The sequence below is a fragment of the Neoarius graeffei genome, chromosome 26, assembly GCF_027579695.1.
Source record: "Neoarius graeffei isolate fNeoGra1 chromosome 26, fNeoGra1.pri, whole genome shotgun sequence".
Lineage (NCBI taxonomy): Eukaryota > Metazoa > Chordata > Actinopteri > Siluriformes > Ariidae > Neoarius > Neoarius graeffei.
The window spans coordinates 11754490-11772886 of record NC_083594.1 but is presented as its reverse complement, the minus strand read 5'-3'; positions in this window follow the sequence as shown (position 1 = coordinate 11772886).

The window sequence follows — 18397 nt, the reverse complement described above, 5'->3', positions numbered from 1 at the left end:
CATATCAGAGAGGTAATTGGGCCCTGTACCATTTAGAGATTTGTACACCAGCAGCAATACTTTAAAGTCAATTCTGTAGCTTACTGGAAGCCAGTGAAGGGACCTTAGAATTGGACTAATGTGCTCTGTTCTTTTTGTCCGTGTGAGAACCCTAGCCACTGCATTTTGAATCACCTGAAGTTGTTTGATGGTCTTTTTTGGCAGGCCTGTGAAAAGGCCATTGCAGTAATCAACCCTACTAGAGATGAAGGCATGTATAAGTTTCTCCAGATCATATTTTGACATAAGTCCTCTTAGTTTGGAAATGTTTTTAGGTGATAAAATGCCAATTTAGTGATTGCTTTCATGTGACTGTCAAAGTTTAGCTCGCTGTCAATGAAAACACCAAGATTTTTAACCATATCTTTTGTTTTAATCCCCTTTGTGTCAAGAATAGTGGTAATCCTGAGTCTTTCATCTTTTTCCCCAAATAGAATTACTTCTGTTTTATCTGTGTTCAGCTGAAGAAAATTTCGTGACATCCAGTTGTTGATTTGGTCGATACACTGGTAGAGACATTCAAGGGGGGCATAATCATTAGGTGAGAGAGCAAAATAAACTTGGGTGTCATCTGCATAGCAGTGATACAAAATTGAGTTGTTCTTGATAATTTGTCCAAGTGGGAGCATATAAAGGTTGAATATTAATGGTCCAAGGATCGACCCCTGGGGGACACCACGGGTCAAGGACATTGATGTTGAGGTACAATTTCCCATGGTAACAAAGAAGCTTCTATCTTTTAAGTATGATTTTAACCAATTGATCAACAGTATCAAAAGCTGCACTGAGGTCCTGTAACACCAGGACTGATGTTTTGCCTGCATCAGTATTAAGACGTATGTCATTTATAACTTTAATCAGCGCTGTTTCAGTGCTGTGATTGGCATGAAATCCTGACTGAAAGATCAAAACAGCTGTTTGATATCAGGAAGGCAGTTAATTGATTGAAGACAATTTTTTCAAGGATTTTCCCGATGAATGGTAAATTTGATATTGGCCTGTAGTTGTTCAATACTGAAGCATCCAGATTATTCTTCTTAAGTAGGGGCTTTACAACGGCTTTTTTCAGGGACACAGGAAAAATGCCAGTCTCTAGGGATGTATTTATGATCTGAAGCACATCTGTAATTATGAGGTGAAGAACAGACTTAAAGTTGGTGGGCAGAATGTCCAATTCAGATGTTGAAGAACTGAGATATTGTACAGTTTTTTCAAGAGTCTCATAATCAATCAAACAAAATTCTGACATTGTGTTGAAATTGTCTGTCTGTGTCACTGGTGATTGCAGCTTTTCAGTTATTTGCAACTGAGATATATTATGAGCAATATTCTGCCGTATTTTATCAATTTTACCTTTGAAGAAGGATGCAAACTCATTGCATTTATTAACTGAGTTCAGGTGCTAATTGTGGTGGGGGATTAGTTAGGTTCTCTACTGCTGAAAATAGCACACGGGCATTGTTCATGTTCCTGTTGATGATGTTGGAGAAGAAAGACTGTCTTGCCTTACCAATTTCATAATTATATTTACAAAGCATCTCTTTATGGATTTGATAATGGATGTAAAGTTTAGATTTGCGCCATTTTCTTTCAGTCTTCCTACATTCTCTCTTTAGCAGTTTAACAGCTGGGTATTGTTTCCATGGTGCTTTCTGCTTGTCATTGACTCTTTTGATTTTGAATGGAGCAATATCATCCATAATTTGGGTCATATTTAAATTAAAAATTTCCATTAAGTCGTCTACAGAGTCTGACATTTTAGTTGAGATCCGTGAGAGAGCTTGCTCAAAGAGAACATGTGTTGTCATTTATGACTCTCCTACCCATAGTCATTGAACTGTTCTGAACGTGAGGGGACATAGAAACATCAGAGAAAACACAGAAATGATCAGATAAGGCCAGGTCAACAACAGTAGTAGAAACAGTAAGACCCTTTGCGATAACGAGGTCGTACTATGTTGAAGTTGTCAATAAGTGCAAGTAGTTCTCTGGCATAAGTGTTTTCAGGATTATCTACATGCAAGTTAAAAACCCCAGATATAATAAGACAGTCAAACTCTAAGCAAATGACTGACAACAATTCACCAAACTCTTCCAAAAAACTTTGACTGAATGTCTCAGAGGCCTGTAAATAGTTAATAACTATGTTAGGAGAGCATGTAACAAGTGCACATAAGTGTTCAAAGGATGTAAAATCACCAAGTGAGGACTGTTTACATTGAAAATAGGCTTTGAATATATTTGCGATCCCTCCACCCTTCCCATGTCAGGTAGCACTCATGAAATTAAAATTTGGGGGAGTTGCTTTAATAAGGGTGGTAACACTCTTTGCTTGATCCAGCCATGTTTCAGTTAGAAGCAAAAAATCAAGATTGTGTTTGCAAATAAGATCATTAATTAAAAATGACTTGTTTGAAAGTGATCTAACGTTCAGAAGAGCTAGCTTTACAGAAAGTCTAAAAGTAATATCCGCTTTGGCACTCTGATGTTTTGAAACAGGAAGGAGACTAGACTGGTTTACCCCCTGGGTTAAATATGCTCTATGTTTTCTATTTCTTATCAACACAGGAATAGAGAATGGCATAGGCATACTGGGTCCCAGCTTGTTTTCAAAACTACACCAAATGCAGGGACCCACAGCACATCATACAAGACTCTGTATATTCCATGAGGTTGGGAGGGGGAAGGATTGGAGATGTGATGTATTTTTTAGATGGTGAAAAAGATTGGTAGCCAGCTGAAAGTCCTGGACAAACACAGTTCAGTCTGTTGGTTGATTTTCGATGAACTGGGTACACTGCTTGTTGCGAATGATTTGGGCTGGAAAAAGAGAGTGCAGCCATTGCTGCCAATCTTTGCATACTTTTAGGGAAATCCACGCAGGGGGGAGACAGGGATGGTACAATAAAGTCAGAAGAGCGAGACTGAGATTGGGGCTTTGGTGAGGTCTTTGTGAGTGTCTCTGTTATGTATGGGTTTAATGGGACCTATGTTATTTCATATTATTGCGCATTGATAGTGATTGTGTAATTGGTAATGAGCGCACTGAAGTGTAACTGTTCAGAAGAAGAATGAGTTCTACATAAAGAGGGCTATGAGCTCATGAAACGGATCCAACTGTGTCTGGGCATCATTGTGCACCTAAGGTTGAATGTGTGTGTGTAATAGTGACATACACAACAATTGGCAACGAGGACATGTGAATTGCTGGATACCAAGCGGAGCTTGCCTTTTACCTGCGAGGGAAGTGAAAAACTTCGACGGGGAGTGAGGAACGAGAATCCGAAAAAGGCAGAAGTCAAACACGAGACAACGACACGGAAAATAGACGAACCATGGCAGGGATGATTGGAAAAATGGACAGCTTTGATAATGCATCGGAAGATTGGACAACATATGTCGAAAGGTTGGATCAATATTTTGTTGCAAACGACATACCAGACGGCAAAAAGGTAGCTATTGCTTAGTGTAATGGGAGCTAAGGCATATAACTTGCTACGCAGCCTAATGGCACCAGATAAACCAGTTGAAAAGCCATACAGAGACATTGTTAAAGTGTTGGAACTTCATTTGAATCCGAAACCCCTCGTCATTACGGAACGTTTCAGATTCCATAAACGAAACCAGTTAAAAACCGAGTCAGTTGCTGAATTTGTGGCTGAGCTGAGAAGATTGTCCGAGCATTGTGATTTTGGGAGAAATCTGTTAGACTCACTAAGGGACAGATTTGTATGTGGGTTGCATAGTGAAAACATTCAAAAACGACTGTTAACAGAACGAGAACCGACGTTCAAATGTGCAATTGAGCTTGCCACGTCAGTGGAAGCCGCTGCCAAAGGTGCTGCCGAGCTTTAACAGCAGATGGCGCAAGAATGCCATGTAAACGAATGCAATGTGCACAAAACAGACAAAAAACAACAGAGAAATGTTCCATGCTTTTGATGTGGGAAGAAGTCCCACACTCCAGCTGAGTGTTGGTTTAAAGAAAAAGAATGTAGACAATGCCAGAAAATAGGTCACATACACATGTATGTCAACCTATACGGAATGTCCGTATTTTATACGGATTCGATTCAATACACGTAGTATACGGGCGTATAAATAAAGTTATACGGATTATTTAAAAAAAAAACTTCAATATTTATTTAGAGCTATAATCAATTCCCACGATGATAAACGTACTGTACACCACAGACAGCCAGTAAAGAGTCTTATGAAATCGCGCGTTATCTTGTGGTAGCGAGACTTCGTTCCACTTTTGATCATGCGCACACCACATTGCGAGAATCCCGCCAACCGTGAAGTCATAGACATATAAACATAGACGCCGCCTTCTGCGTAGAATCATACGTCATCCTCGCCGCCATATTGGATGGGGCAAAGTGGAGATTCTTCAGCCGTCTCTGGTAGACAGTAGCCGAGAATAAAGATGCCTCATTCATGTGCTGTGTTTAAACTGTACCAACAGGTTTACCGTCCAAACGAGATCACATGGGATTACCTTTCACAGGTGAGACTGGAAAATTTCTTTGTATTCATTCTGAAGGTTTATTGTTATTAATATTGAATAAAAAGTAACCTGGATATATCATTGCTAATTATCATTCAAATTTTAGGTAAATTATTTTAATTTGCATCTTATACGGATTTTATAAGGGAAATACGGATTTTGGAGGTTGGTTATACAGGTTTGATTGACCAAAGGTTGACATGTATGCATACAGAAAATGTGCAAAACAAAAGTGAAAGACAAAAAGTTCCACAAACGTAAGGATAAACAAAAACATATGCATGACATTGAGACTTGCTCTTCTGACACAGACGGTACCCAAGATTTAGCTTGCTTTGATGTATGTTCAATGAAAACACCAAACAGGGGAATCATATGGGTTTCACCCAAAGTGGAGGGAGAGACACTGACTATGGAATTAGATACTGGATCTGCCTTGTCAGTCATCTCCAAGAAAGATTACCAGGCACACTTCTCGCATCTGCAACTGCAGTCTACTGATGTAATGCTCAAAACATACACAGGGGAGCGTATACGTAGCTCCGATGGGTCTGAGCTCAGTGAATGTCCACTATGGTCAACAATGGCGTCTACTGTCCCTGTATGTTGTGGAAAGAGGAGGTGTGCCACTGTTTGGACGTGAATGGCTTCGTGAAATACAATTGGATTGGCAGTCAATTAAAGAAATGCAAGCAACAGTGTCTAAAAATCAGAACAAGAGTTCTATGACTGAAAAGCTGAACAAAATACTGACAAATGCAGGAGAAGTGTTTCAAGCACTGGCGGCTCGTTAATAGGGGCGATTTGGGCGACGCAGTCCCAAACAGGGAGGGAGATTTTTTTATCTACTCCTACTACCACGGCAATAGTAATGTCATTGTCCAATCAGGCTAAGGTCGCGCCTGGTGTAGCCACGCCCTTTTGGGGCGATTTCTGTCAGGTTCAGATTTGCCCCAAAATCTCCCATTAACATTAATGGTACGTACGTTTTTTCCGAAAATCATGCTCCCAATGCATTTTCTATTAGGTTTTGTGCGCTTGCACAAGCAGCGTGCTTACGTCATACGCCTGTTGCGCCATGCAAGTGTTGCCAGATTGGGCGGTTTTAAGTGCTTTTTGGCGGGTTTTGAACATAATTTTGGGCTGGAAAATGCAATTTGCGTGGGAAATGTGTGAACATTCTATGAAGAAGATGGCGAGTGTTGAGTGCAACAATACGATAGCATCTCTGAAAGAAGTTCCCTTTAGTCGTCGTACCAATGAGGAGAAAACGGCAATCAAACAGCTAGGACCTCCTAGACCGAATTTAAACATCAAGCAAGTGTCTATGAAGAGGGAGAAGACCTACTCAAGAGGTTTTAACAAGAACTAGTACCACCGGAAAACTTGGCTAGCTGGCTGTGATGTAGTCAATGCTCTTTTTTGCTACCCTTGCGTTCTCTTCCACCCTGGAAGCAGCACAGCAGATGGTACAGTGATATCTGATATTTGAATTTACTATGCAAAAGTTGTGTGTGTGTGTGTGTGTGTGTGTGTGCGCGCGTGCGTTACCAATGGCAGTTGTTTTACCAATGGCAGTTTAACATTGCCATGCTTGGAATATTTCAGTAGCCTCAAGTTCTCTCTGACTTGGTGTAAATTAAGCATATTTTCAGTTTTTATATATTGTACAGTATACGTGTTCATTGGAGCCAGCAGCACCTTACCTTTTTTCCAACTTGTTAAGCCAAGTTGCACTGACTACAAAACCTTGTGTAACCTTGTGTGTATATAGCTAAATAACTAAAGCCTTTTGTGTTCATTGACATGCTTGTAATACTTTCCTTTTAAGGCATGGCTTTCTGGAGGAATTCTTGGGGAAAAAAACTGCAGAATTTATTTAGAATTATTATTTGTTGTTAAAATGGTGCAATTCCATATAAAAAACCCCCACATAATTAAGCTGCACGTTTGTTTGATGGTTATGCTTTTCTTCATCTTTTTCAAAACTTAAATAAACACTTGTTTTGGATTTATATCCTGCCACTTTAATTGCATTCTTTAGAATGAAGAAATTAGAATATGTTTATAATTAAGAATTTGTGTCTACTTACTATAGAATACTGGAAAAATATGAGAAAATAAATGAGTAATGTAATATTAATTGATTTTGATGCCAAATGTTTTGCTTTGAAGGCTTCACAATGAATCTTCCTTAGTTTTAGCCTGGCAAGCCAGACTAAATGTGAATATTTGCCACTCGTAGGCAAAAATATTTTTGGCCGCTAGGTGGGTGGGTCTAGTTTACTAGGCTACCTTAGTTTGCCACCTTTAACTTGTTCAGTGTTGCCACCTAGTGGAGAGAAGAGATATTGTCTATATTGATATCTGAATTTACCAGGCAAAAACAAGTTCGGGCAATTGAGTTGCTACCTAGGTCAATTTACTTCAGTCCTGTGGACATTTATGGTCCGTGTAGACATAACGGGGGAAAATTGCCCCCCCTGAAAAAAAATTCAGGAGCCGCCACTGGTTTCAAGATGGCATTGGCAAATTAAAACACCTGAAAGCACAGATTGTGTTGGATGATAATGCTCGACCCAAGTTTCACAAGGCTCGGCCCGTTCCATATGCCCTCCGCCCTAAAGTGGAAAACGAACTTAAAAGATTGGAAAATGAAGGCATTTTATCCAAAGTGGACTGGGCTGAATGGGCGATGCCGATAGTTCCAGTTGTGAAGGGAAATGGCTCAGTACGTATCTGTGGAGATTTTAAGGTAACTATCAATCCGGTCCTGAAAGTGGAACAGTACCCCTTACCGCGTATTGATGACATCTTTGCAGCGTTGGGCCAAGGTAAGCAGTTTTCCAAGATTGATCTGGCACAGGCGTACTTGCAGATGGAGATGGACGAGTCTTCTAAAAAGTACCTGACTATCAATACCTCAAAGGGTCTCTATCAGTACAACCGCCTGGTCTTCGGCATCGCTTCAGCACCAGCAATCTGGCAGAAGGCAATGGAACAAGTCCTGCAAGGCATACCCAATACACAGTGCTATTTGGATGACATTGTAATTACAGGAGCTAATGATGATGCACATCTGGAAAATCTGGAAAAAGTGCTCAAGAGATTGAATGAATTTGGATTACGGGCTAACAGAGCAAAATGTGAGTTCTTCCAAGATGCAATTGAATACTGTGGCCATAAAATTGACAAACATGGGCTACATAAATGCAAAGACAAAATTGATGCTGTTTTAAAGGCCCCACCACCTCAAAATGTCTCTCAACTGAGATCTTTCTTGGGCTTGGTAAATTATTACCGGAAATTCTTGCCCAATCTCTCCTCAGTGCTACACCCATTAAATTGCTTACTTCAAAAGGGCAATAAATGGCACTGGTCTCAGGATTGTGAAAAGGCCTTCAAACAGGCAAAGGAGTTAGTGATGTCAGAAAGTGTGTTGACACACTATGACCCCCAAGTGCCTCTCAAGCTTGCGTGTGATGCTTCCCCATATGGGATTGGAGCCGTGCTGTCACACCGGTTTAATGATGGAACAGAGCGACCAATAGCATTTGCCTCAAGATCTCTAAATGCAGCTGAGCGCAACTATGCGCAGATTGATAGAGAAGTGCTTAGTCTGGTCTGGGGAGTGAAAAAGTTCAATCAGTATTTGTATGGCAAACACTTTACCCTCCTCACAGATCATAGGCCTCTAGTGTCCATCTTTAATCCAGCTAAGGGAGTTCCAGCCATGGCCGCGGCACGACTGCAACGCTGGGCCTTGTTTCTGAGTGCTCACACCTACAGCATTGAGTACAAGGGCACACACCATCATAGTAATGCTGACAGGCTATCCCGCTTGCCACTACAAGCTGCACCGCTAGTAAACACCAAGGAAGCTGTGGATATGTTCCAAATGGCACAAGTGGATCCCTTACCAGTCACAAGTGAGGAGATTGCACGGGAGACAGGCCGCGACCCTACCTTGTCCAGAGTTTACGATTTGACGCTGAAAGGCTGGCCAAACCAGGGTGACTCATCCTTACCAGGCTATTCCAGTCACCGTGAACAGTTCACAGTGCATCAAGGATGCATCTTGTGGGGGGCGAGGGTAGTCATACCGCAGAAGCTGCATCCAAGAGTCCTGAGTGTGCTACATGAGGGACACTTAGGCATGGTGAAAATGAAATGCCTTGCACGAAGCTTTGTGTGGTGGCCTGGGATCGACGAACAGTTGGAGGATGTGGCCAAGACATGTATTGGGTGTCAACAGACCCAGAAGTCTCCACCAACAGCCCGCTGCATGTGTGGGAATGGCCTACAAAGCCGTGGCAACGTGTGCATATAGACTATTCAGGACCCTTCCTTGACCGCATGTATCTGATCATGGTTGATGCGCACTCAAAGTGGCCTGAGGTTTTCTGCACAAAGACTGCAACCTCTGCAAAGACAGTTGAACTCTTACGGAGTTTGTTTGCACATATAGGTCTTCCACTTCAGATTGTGAGGGATAACGGAACATCTTTCACTTTTTTTTTTGCTCCTCCTACTCAAGCGAGTGGGACGCTTCTTTGCTTTGCTCCTGCTTTCTTGATCTTTATTTCTATACTTTACTTTCTCATTTAATTTCCACTATTTTTTCATTTTATTTTTCATCTTTATAAGCTTTTAATTTAATTTTAATTTAATTTCCACTATTTTTTCATTTTATTTTTCATCTTTATAAGATAAGTTAGCTTTTAAAACAAAATGCCAGGGGGCAAAAAAAATCCTGCAGAAAATACATGGAACTAGAACAGAGGATTTCTATCCTGGAATCAAAGATTGATGCTCTGCCAAAGACGGACGAATTAAAAGCGATATCTCAGGAAAGGAGTACAGAAACAGTGGCTGAGAATGCAGAGATTGCACTCCGACAGACCGATGGCATTGCAGATCGAGTGGATGAATTCATCGATCAAGCTGGGCAAAATGTGAGTACAGAAAACTGGCAAATGATGGGTGGCAAGCCCAAAAATAAAAACAGAAGAGTAATTACCTCAACACCAGCTCGTTCTACAAATTACAATAGGATTTACAATCCTATGGAAAATCCACAGCCCATAAGGCTTCAGAACAAATTTGAATGCCTCAGGGATGTGGAAGAGGATTTTTCAAGCGGACAAACACATCGTAAAAAGAGATTGCACCAAGATTGAAGAGCTGTGGGAAGAGGCAAAAAGCAGCTCGTAACACCACCTGATCCCACAACCCTTGTTCTTGGTGATTCCACTGTAAGACATTTAAAAGGTCATGGGATGATTATTTGCTGCCTTCCAAATGCATCCATCTCTGACACCAAAGACAGCATTTTGAAACTCATGTCCGAGCATAAAACTATCAAACGTATTGTTGTGCATGTGGAAGCAAATGATGTTTTCAGAGAACAGCTGTTTGTCCAAGATGATTTCAGAAAACTTTTTTCTGATCTCTATAAGACTGCCAGTATTGAGGAAAACAGTTGATAAGATGTCGCAGACTGACATAGTTACAAAAAACAATACCTCTGCAAAGCCAAAACAATCATCTTTGCAAGTCATCAAGGACACACAGACATCTGACCTGCCAGACTGCCAAGATTCAAAGACAGACTGCCAAAAATCAGAGACAAACTGCCATACAAAGAACTCACCAATTTCTCGCTCTTCTGACTTCACTGCACTATCTCCGTCTCCCACCCGCATGGATTTCCCTAATAGTATGCAAAGATTGCTCCCAATGGCTACACTCTCTTTTTTCCAGCCCAAATCTGTCGCGACAAGCAGTGTACCCAGTTCATCAAAACTGTGTTCGCCCAGGACTTTCAGCTGGCTACAAATCTTTTTCACCATCTAAAAGATACATGTCATCTCCAATCCTTTCACCCTCAAACCAAATGGAACATTTAGAAAGTCTTGTTTGATGTACTCTGGGTCCCTGCAAATGGGTGTAGTTTTGAAAACCAGCTGGGACCCAATATGCCTATGCCATTCTCTATTCCTGTGTTGATAAGAAATAGTAAACATAGAGTACATTTAACCCAGGGGGTAAACCAATCTAATCTCCTTCCTGTTTTAAAACAACATCAGAGTGCACAAGCAGATATTACTTCTAGACTTTCTGTAAAGCTAGCTCTTCTGAACGTTAGATCACTTTCAAACAAGTCATTTTTAATTAATGATCGTATCTGCAAACACAATCTTGATTTTTTGCTTCTAACTGAAACTTGGCTGGATCAAGCAAATAGTGCTACCACCCTTATTGAAGCAGCTCCCCCAAATTTTAATTTTTTGAATGTTACCCGACAAGGGAAAGGTGGAGGGATCGCAAATATATTCAAAGTCTCTTTTCAATGTAAACAATCCTCACTTGGTGATTTTACATCCTTTGAACACTTATGTGCACTTGTTACACGCTCTCCTAACATATTATTATTAACTATTTATAGGCCTCCGAGACATTCAGCCAAAGTCTTTCTTGAAGAGTTTGGTGAACTGTTGTCAGTCATTTGCTTAGAGTTTGATTGTTTTATTATATCTGGGGTTTTTAACTTGCATGTAGATAATCCTGAAAACACTTATGCCAAAGAACTACTTGCACTTATTGACAACTTCAACCTAGTACAACATGTACAGGGGCTGACCCACTCTCGTGGTCATACCCTTGACCTCGTCATCACAAAGGGTCTTACTGTTTCTACTACTGTTGTTGACCTGATCTGATCATTTTTGTGTTTTCTCTGATGTTTCTATGTCTCCTCACATTCAGAACAACTCAACGACTATGGGTAGGAGAGTCATAAAAGACAACACGTGTTCTCTTTGAGCAAGCTCTCTCTCAGAACTCAACCAAAATGTCAGACTCTGTAGATGATTTACTGGAAATTTTTAATTTAAATATGACCCAAATTATGGATGATATTGCTCCATTCAAAATCAAAAGAGTCAGTGATAAGCAGAAAGCACCATGGAAGCAGTACCCAGCTGTTAAACTGCTAAAGAGAGAATGTTAAACTGCTAAAGAGAGAATGTAGAAAGACTGAAAGAAAATGGCACAAATCTAAACTTCACATCCATTATCAAATCCATAAAGAGATGCTTTGTAATTATAATTATGAAATTCGTAAAGCAAGACAGTCTTTCTTCTCCAACATCATCAACAGGAATATGAACAATGCCCGTGTGCTATTTTCAACAGTAGAGAAGCTAACTAATCCCCCACCACAATTAGCACCTGAACTTCTCTCAGTTAATAAATGCAATGAGTTTGCATCCTTCTTCAAAGGTAAAATTGATAAAATACGGCAGAATATTGCTCATAATATATCTCAGTTGCAAAAAATTGAAAAACTGCAATCACCAATGACACAGATAGATAACTTCAACTCAATGTCAGAATTTTGTTTAATTGATTATGAGACTCTTGAAAAAACTGTACAAAATCTCAGTTCCGCAACATCTGAATTGGACATTCTGCCCACCAACTTTTTTAAGTCTGTTCTTCATCTTATAATTACAGATGTGCTTCAAATTATAAATACATCCCTAGAGACTGGCATTGTTCCTGTGTCCCTGAAAAAAAGCCATTGTAAAGCCCCTACTTAAAAAAAATAATCTGGATCCTTCAGTATTAAATAACTACAGGCCAATATCAAATTTACCATTCATTCATCGGGAAAATCCTTGAAAAAATGGTCTTCAATCAATTAACTGCCTTCTTGATATCAAACAGCCGTTTTGATAATTTTCAGTCAGGATTTCATGCCAATCATAGCACTGAAACAGCGCTGATTAAAGTTACAAATGACATACGTCTTAATACTGATGCAGACAAAACATCGGTCCTGGTATTACTGGACCTCAGTGCAGCTTTTGATACTGTTGATCACAACATACTGCTATATCGACTTGAACACTGGGTTGGGTTGACTGGTAAAGTTATTAATTGGTTAAATTCATACTTAAAAAATAGAAGCTTCTTTGTTACCATGGGAAATTGTTCCTCAACGTCAATGCCCTTGACCTGTGGTGTCCCCCAGGGGTCGATTCTTGGACCATTACTATTCAACCTTTATATGCTCCCACTTGGGCAAATTATCAATAACAATTCAATTTTGTATCACTGCTATGCAGATGACACCCAAATTTATTTTGCTCTATCACCTAATGATTATGCCCCCCTTGAATGTCTCTACCAGTGTATCGATCAAATCAACAACTGGATGTCACAAAATTTTCTTCAGCTGAACACAGATAAAACAGAAGTAATTCTATTTGGAAAAAAAGATGAAAGACTCAGGATTACCACTATTCTTGACACAAAAGGGATTAAAACTAAAGAAATGGTTAAAAATCTTGGTGTTTTCATTGACAGCGAGCTAAACTTTGACAGTCACATGAAAGCAATCACTAAAACGGCATTTTATCACCTAAAAAACATTTCCAAACTAAGAGGGCTTATGTCAAAAAATGATCTGGAAAAACTGATACATGCCTTCATCTCTAGTAGGGTTGATTACTGCAATGGCCTTTTCACAGGCCTGCCAAAAAAGACCATCAAACGACTTCAGCTGGTTCAAAATGCAGCGGCTAGGGTTCTCACATGAACAAAAAGAACAGAGCACATTACTCCAATTCTAAGGTCCCTTCACTGGCTTCCAGTAAGCTACAGAATTGACTTTAAAGCATTGTTGCTGGTGTACAAATCTCTAAATGGTACAGGGCCCAATTACCTCTCTGATATGTTGCAGCGGCCTAACCCAATCAGATCTACCAGATTGCAACAGAAAAATTTACTATTAAAACTTGTTGTTAAAACAAAGTATGGTGAAGCAGCTTTTAGCTACTATGCAGTGCAGCTATGGAACCAACTGCCAGAGGACATCAAAAATGCTCCTGCTGTTGGCAGCTTCAAATCTAGGTTAAAGACCAAGCTGTTTTCAGATGCTTTCTGTTAAATAATTAATATTGTCTTCTTTACATGTTTTATAATCTTTACTTTTACAGTCTCTGCATGTTTCAAATTTTACTTAACTTTTATTCTATTTTATTCTGCTGTGTTTTTTCCCCCTATTTGAACAACTTCATTTTATTATTTTATTTCTACTATTGTTTAATTCTTATTATTTTTCCCATTTATTTTATGTAATTTTATTCTCTATTGTTTACTGTTTTGCTTTTACTTCTGTAAAGCACATTGAACTGCCACTGTGTATGAAATGTGCTATATAAATAAACTTGCCTTCTGAAGAATTCCAGCGTTTTGTTAGGAAGAACGGCATACAACACACCACCATTGTGCCTTACCACCCAGCTTCAAACGGCCAAGCTGAACGGTTCATCCAAACCTTCAAACAGTCTATGAAAGCAATGGACAGAGACTGTGGATCACTACAGCAAAAGATCGCAAACCTTCTGCTGGCCTATCGCAACAGTACACACTCTCGCCATGCTCTTCCTTGGACGTCCACTGAGGTCACGATTGGACTTACTGAAACCCAGTCTACAGCGACATGTGCAGAGGAAACAGTCTGACGCTGTTCTCCATTCAAAAAGGCGTTCTCTGCGCACCTTTCATGTTGGACAACAGGTGATAGCCAGAGATTACCGCAGCCAAGGACAAAAATGGCAGACTAGCACCATCGTTTCACAGACTGGGCCTTTAACATACAAAGTTGCCATAGGACAGGACCTAGTGTGGCGTAGACACGTGGATCAACTGCTGGATGCATCTGGGTCAGCAAACGTGGATGCCAACGCTACACCTTCCCCTGGTGGCTTTGAGTTCTGTGACGAAGCACAAGACACCGTCAGCCCTAAAGATGGTGCAGGTGCCTCTGTACTAGCCCGACCTGCTGCTCAAAGTCCTATTATCACCTCTTCACCTGTGAAGCGTTATCCAGAAAGGATTCGTAGACCTCCAAAAAGATTCAAAGACTGAGAAAATAGATTAAGATAAGAAGATTAGAACTTAGATTAAGATGGGTTTGAGTTTAGTTATAAGGAGTTAATTATTGGCTAAACCTCTTTAGTTTAATGGGGATGTCAATGCTGGAAGGGAGGAGTGTTATGTATGGGTTTAATGGGACCTATATTATTTCATATTATTGCGCATTGATAGTGATTGTGTAATTGGTAATGAGCGCATGCGCAATGAAGTGTAACTGTTCAGAAGAAGAATGAGTTCTACATAAAGAGGGCTATGAGCTCATGAAACGGATCCAACTGTGTCTGGGCATCATTGTGCACCTAAGGTTGAATGTGTGTGTGTAATAGTGACATACACAACAGTCTCCATGACTGTCTCTGTAGTGACTGTCTCCCTGACAGTCTCTGTGATACTTGCATGGGGTCGAGATGTGGATGATGCAGCCTTGGCATGATTGTCTTTGGTCAGGTCCTCAATCTGGATGGGCAATGCAGATATCTGTGGCTGCCCATTGTTAACAACATGCTCACCTTCTCCATGTGATTGTTGATGTCCTTGGCAGTCTGCCCCAGATGGTCCTTGGCAGCCTGCCCCAGATGGCTGTGTGTCCTTGTTGAAGCATCTCTGCTGTGCTTGCATGGGTAGTTGTTTTGGCTTTGCAGAGGTTTTGTTGATCTCTGTAACTGGGTCAGTCTGTGAGCACTTATCAGCAGTTCTGCCCAGTGTTGGCTGAGAAAAGAATGCATGCTGGAGAGAGAGGCTGTAGTGATCAGCCAAAACTTTGGTCCCAATCCAGTTGAGTTCAGTGCTATTTGGCCTGAAGAATTCTCTGTGATTCCAGAAAAGGTTAAAATTGTCTATGAAGTTCATACCAAATGAAAAACAAGTTTTTCCAAGCCAGGTGTTAAGACTGAAGAGTCTAGTAAATGCAAAACTTCCCCTTGCAGGGAGTGGGCCACTGATAAAAGATTGTATTCTAGTCTTATAGAGGTCAGAAAAAAAGTTTTCTGAAATCATCTTGGACAAACAGCTGTTCTCTGAAAACATAATTTGCTCCCACATGCACAACAATACATTTGATAGTTTTATGCTCGGACATGAGTTTCAAAATGCTGTCTTTGGTATCAGAGATGGATGCATTTGGAAGGCAGCAAATAATCATCCCATGTCCTTTTAAATGTCTTACAGTGGAATCACCAAGAACAAGGGTTGTGGGATCAGGTGGTGTTACGAGCTGCTTTTTGCCTCTTCCCACAGCTCTTCAGTTGTGGTGCGACCTCTTTCTATTATGTGCTTGTCCGCCTGAAAATTCCGCTTCCACATCCCTGAGGCATTCAAATTTGTTCTGAAGCCTTATGGGCTGTGGATTTTCCATAGGACTGTAAATCCTATTGTAGTTTGTAGACCTGGCTCTATTTCTAATAGCATGGCTGTGGAGCATGGGTTGCATAGTATCAGAACGAACTGGTGTTGAGGTAATTACTCTTCTGTTTTTATTTTTGGGCCTGCCACCCATCATGTGCCAGTTTTCTGTACTCACATTTTGCTCTGTTAGATCGATGTATTCATCCACTCGATCTGCAATGCCCTCGGCCTGTCGGGGTACAATCTCTGCATTCTCACCCACTGTTCCTTTTGTAAGATATCTCTCTTAGTTCGTCCGTCTTTGGCAGGGCATCAATCTTTGATTCCAGGATAGAAATCCTCTGTTCTAGTTCTGTGCATTTTCTGCAGGATCTCCTGGATTTTTTGCCCCCTGACATTTTGTTTTAAAAGCTAACTTATCTTGTAAAGGTGAAAAATAAAATGAAGAAATAGTGGAAATTAAGTGAAAAAGTAAAAAAATAAAGATTAAGCAGGAGCAAAGCAAAGACGTGTCCTACTCGCTTGAGTAGTTGAGTAATCAACCTAATCTCCACACCCAACTTCCAACCCTAACCCCTCCACAACCTCTCCCTTCCCTAATTCCTTACCCTAACCATTCCAATCACCTAATCCCAAGCCTCTCCTACTCCCTAACCTCTCCCATTCCCAATCCCTAACCCTCCTCAACCTCCCCCACTCCCTTACCCTAACCCTACCTTCTCCCACTCCCAATCCCTAACCCAAACTCTCCACAATCCCCACCCACCTAATCCCTTACCCTAACTTCTCCAAACCCTTAATCCTTAACCCTACCATCTCCCACTCCATAACCCTAACCCCACACACTCTCTACCACTTACCCATCCCCTACCTGAACTGGATTGATTACCAGTTATCTCTCCAATTAAATACAAAATCTTGCTTTTAACCTATAAAAGCTCTTCATGGTCTCACCCCTTCCTATCTCTGTGAGCTAATTTATTTGTACTGTCCTTCCTGCTCCCTCAGATCTTCTGTCTCTGGACTTTTGACTGTCCCATGTTTTAAACTGGCATCTATGGGTTAGATTAGATTGAACTTTATTAATCCCTTGGGGAGGGTTCCCTCTGGGAAATTAAGATTCCAGCAGCATCATTACAGGATAAACAGAGAATAGAAAATAGAGAAAAAACTTCTAGATAAATTAAATTAAGTATTTACATATACAAATACAACCCCAATTCCAAATGTTAAAGGGAATGTTAACATCAGCGTATCCGACTCTCATCTCCTGGTTTTAAAACAGTGCACGGTTAAATTTGTAGAGTTTTAGCTTATTTGAGTCAGAAAAGCTGCCAACACATCTGGTAGCATGTATTCGTCATTCAAAATACAAGTACATGCTCTAACCAAAGTTCAAAATACAACCCCAATTCCAAAAAAGTTGCAACACACTGTAAAACATTAGTAAAATCAGAATGCAATAATTTGCAAATCATGGAAACCCTATATTGCATTGAAAATAGTACAAAGACAACATATCAAATGTTGAAACTGAAAAATTTTATTGTTTTTTTTTTTAAACAATACTCATTTAGAATTTGATGTCAGCAACACGTTTCAGAAAACTTGGGACAGGGACAACAAAAGACTGAAAAGGTTGTGTAATGCTAAAAAAAGTAATTTGGTTAATTGGCAACAGGTCAGTAAAATGATTGGGTATAAAAAAGAGCATCCCAGAGAGGCTGAGTCTCTCAGAAGTAAAGATGGGGAGGGGTTCACCGCTCTGTAAAAGACTGCTTGGGCAAACAGTACAACAATTTAAGAATAACGTTCCTCAATGTAAAATTGCAAAGAATTTGGGGATCACATAATCTATGGTACATAATATCATTAAAAGATTCAGACAATCTGGGGAAATCGCTGTATGCAAGAGACAAGGCTGAAAACTGACATTGGATGCCTGTGATCTTCAGGCCCTCAGGCGACACTGCATTAAAAGCAGACACATGTCTGTAGTGGAAATCACTGGATGGGCTCAGGAACACTTCAGAAAACCATCATCTGTGAAAACAGGTCATTTCTGTATCCACAAATGCAAGTTAAAACTAGATATAAACAATATCCAGAAACACAGCTACCTTCTCTGGGCCCAAGCTTTTTTACGATGGACTGGGGTGAAGTGGAAAATTGTCCCAAGGTCTGACGAATCGAAATCTGAAATTCTTTTTAGAAATCTTGGACATCACGTCCTCCAGGCTAAGAAGGAGAGGGACCATCCGGCTTATCATCAGTGCACAGTTCAAAAGCCAGTGTCTGTGATGGTATGAGGGTGCATTAATGTACATGACATTGAGTAGCTTGCACATCTTGGAAGGCATCATGAATGCTGAATGATATATACATGTTTCAGAGCAACATGCTGCCATCCAGACAAAATATTTTTCAGGAAAGGCCTTCCTTCTTTCAGCAAGACAATGCCAAACTGCTTTCTGCACATATTAAAACTGCATGGTTCTGTAGTAAAAGAGTCCAGGCGCTAAACTGGCCTGCCTGCAATCCAGACCTGTCTCCCAT